Here is a 2,451-nt window from a genome sequence, read left to right as displayed (position 1 = left end):
TTTGAAGCCCACAAGGAGGAAATCTGTCACTACTTCCACCTTTTCCCCTCCTATTTGCCATGCAGTAATGGGGTCAGAGGAGAAGGCAATGGCAACCCACTCCAGTACTCTTGCCTGGAAAATCCCATGGATGGAGGAGCCTGGTGGGCTGCAGTCCACGGGGTCACTAAGAGTCAGACACGTCTGAGTGACTTCACTTTCACTTTTCACTTTAATGCATTGAAGAAGGCAATGGCAACCCACTCCAGTGTTCTTGCCTGGAGAATCCCAGGGACGGGAGAGCCTAGTGGGCTGCCATCTATGGGGTCGCACAGAGTTGGACACGACTGAAGCGACTTAGCAGCAGCAGCAGCAATGGGGTCAGATGCCATGATCTTAGTTTTTTTAATATTTAGTCTTAAGCCAACTCTTTCACATTATGAGAAATGCTGGGCTGGATGAGTTACAAGCTGGAATCAAGATACCTCAGATATGCAGATGATACCACTCTAATGGCAGAAAGCCAAGAGGAACTAAAGAGTCTCTTGATGAGGATGAAGGAGGAGAGTGAAAGAGGCAACTTTGACCTCCTATCCAGCACCAAAAGCCAGGTAGTCTCCTTCCTCCCCTTGAAGCAAAGGGAGTCCCTCTGACAATATCAAGCAAACCCAGAAGAATGGGCAAGAGAGATCCATCAGGAGCTCAATTAACAATAAGTGGCCTGAGAAGCCATTCTCCTTTTCCATTGGGCCTAAATCTCACCTTTTGGGGACTTCCCTGATGGTCCAGTGGGTAAGACTCCATACTCTCAATGCAGAGGCCCAGGTTCAATCCCTGGTCAGGGAACTAGACCCCACACACCACAACTAAGTGTTCACATGCCACAACTAAAGCACCTGCATGCCACACAAAGATCAAAGATTCTGCATGCTGCAACTAAGACCCAGCACTGCCAAATAAATACATAAATAATTTAAAAATAATAAAATAATAAAAATAAAACTCCCCTTCCCCACTGAAAGATATCAGCTACCTAGGGGTACTGAAAGATACCCAGGGGTGCTGCAGGATGCCAGACACCCAGGGGTGCTGAAAGAGGAAGCCAGGCACAGTAGGTAGCACGGTCCAGGATGCTGCCTTGATCCCAGAGGCCTGAGACTCTTCCCTCAGCTAGAATATACTTGGCATCCCAGCCTGGGGAACCCTCTCCATCCCCTCAGCAAGCACCAGCAGGTACGAGACCCAGCAGCAAGAGATAAATCAAGCTGATCGAAATAACAGTGCAACAACTCTGAAAATTAAGCTGTGATTACAACAACAGCTCCCCTAAAAGAAGGCTGGGATCTGCATGCTAAACAGCAAGACAGCCTGCCACTAAAGAAAAAATTTCCAAGGTACAACTGCATTCCTTGGCTCATGGAAGATGGCTTCTTCCATCTTTAAAGAAAGTAGCATTGCATCTTCAAAACTCTCTGACTCTCCAGCTGCTTCTGTTATCACATCTCCTTATATAATTCTCTGCCTCCTTCAGTAAGAACTTTCATTTTTATATTGGACCCACTGGTTAATGATGTTCTTCCCATCTCAAGAGCCTTAACCTAATCACATCTTCAAAATCCCTTACTCACAGGTCTCAAGGATTTGAACATGGATATCTTTGGAGGGTGGGGTGTAAGGAGCCTTCTGCTTTCGATACTAACAGATTGTGATAAACCATTCTGTATATCATAATACTCAAAGCAACCACTATAAAAACCATATAAAGAAATACATTCAGAACCACAATAAACAGACATAAAAAGATATACTTGGAAACACCATAAGTAAACCAAGATGCTATCCTAAAAAATAGTCAAGCAATCTACAAGAAAGCAAAACAGAGAAACAGAATAAAATCAAGAAGGAAAGAAATGGAAGAAAAAAAAACATTAAAAAGGCAGACAAACACTAACATATCAATATTACCTTATATATAAATGGCCTAAATGCACCAATTGAAAAACAGCAATTGGCAGAGTAGATTTTTCAAAATGACCCAACAAGTGCTGTTTAAAAGAAACTTACTTCAAATTCAATGACAGGTATACTGAAAGTAAAAGGATGGAGAAAGTCACGTAAAAGATACGGAATCATGTAAGCATTACATTTAAAAGGAGTGGCTATATTAACATTTGATAAAGTAGAGTTTAGAGAAAAAAAATACCTAGAGACAGAGAAGGACATAATGATACAAGTATCAATACACCAGAAAGACACAACAATCCTAACTGTATACTCAGCAAATAGCAGAGTCTAAAAATACTTGAACCAAAAACTGACAGACTTACTAGACAGATAATTGGCAAAGATATAGGAAATCTGAACACATTCAACCAACTCAACCTAATCAACATACATGGAAAGGAAGTGGCAACCCACTCCAGTATTCTTGCCTGGGAAATCCCATGGAGAGAGGAGGCTGGTAGGCTATAG

The 2,451-nt window shown here is 42.3% G+C and overlaps 1 non-coding gene across 1 annotated transcript; it reads left to right on the top strand.

The window, feature by feature from the left end:
* Window positions 754–825, top strand: TRNAE-CUC. Its single transcript has one exon. It is a non-coding gene; the product is annotated as a tRNA-Glu (tRNA).

Source organism: Capra hircus, chromosome 12 (genome assembly GCF_001704415.2).
Source record: "Capra hircus breed San Clemente chromosome 12, ASM170441v1, whole genome shotgun sequence".
In the NCBI taxonomy this organism is placed as follows: Eukaryota; Metazoa; Chordata; class Mammalia; order Artiodactyla; family Bovidae; genus Capra; species Capra hircus.
Note: the sequence above shows the minus strand (reverse complement) of the source record. Positions and strands in the feature narration are given on the sequence as shown.